Here is a 968-nt window from a genome sequence, read left to right on the forward strand (position 1 = left end):
AAACTTATCGATAAAAATCACTGGGTATCCAGACAAGTTGCTAAATTTTGCCTCAGGATATGCAAGACTCAGGAAACAACAGTAAAGCCGTTGTAAAGCTGCTGACTTTTATTCTCTCGTTGTTTTGAATAATTGTTTTAAATCCGGAACTTTTGTTAAATCCTGTTATAGCTTTTGTTATGCTGGTCAAAGACCCCAATAAAATTTTATGATATGCAAAAAGCAAAGTTTACAAAATCAAAAGAAGGCGCTGGTGTTCTCACTTCGGAAGAAAAATAATGCCCGCAGGGCCCACCCCTTCTCAGTGCCTAGGAGTTCCTATAGCCGGGTCCTAGTTTTGGTGGGGAAAGGAAGATGAATGTAGTTTTCCTTCAGTCCGCTATATATTAGGAAAGTAATCAAGACTGTTCTTAGAGGCACATGAGAAGGAGTATGCTTCTCCATTAGTAATGGCGGTGCTTCCTTAGGGGGGCTTCCTCAGATTCTAGTGTTAAAGTGCCGACTTTCCTCTAGCCAAGTCCCTTCTTCTCCCCATCCTGGGAGGGGGTGGCTTTCGCCATCCTGGGAGGGGGTGGCTTTCGCCCCTTTCACCACGTCAACCGGAACATTTCCTTAAAGCGTTTTAAATGACCATAAAAGCACTACGGATTTTGAAGAGACCCTACAGAGACGGCACAAAACCACAAACATGCCCAGGGGGTGTGAACCTGCTCTGAACACTAGTTTAAGTCTCATAACAAAAAGGTACAGAAAACGTTTTCGAAGACCACTAAACCTTCAGCACAACGGACAGTTTGAGCGATTGAGGACTTTGGACTTACCATTAAAAAAAAAAAAAAAAACAGAAGAGGAGGTTTTTACAGAACTGCTTAAACAGAATATGAGAAGTGACGGTAAAGTTTAGAAAGAGAGAGACGAACGAAGGGCAGAGACCCGACAGCGGCAGCAGACAAGACAATCCGGAGGAG

This window comes from Euleptes europaea, chromosome 6, assembly GCF_029931775.1.
Source record: "Euleptes europaea isolate rEulEur1 chromosome 6, rEulEur1.hap1, whole genome shotgun sequence".
Taxonomy (NCBI): Eukaryota; Metazoa; Chordata; class Lepidosauria; order Squamata; family Sphaerodactylidae; genus Euleptes; species Euleptes europaea.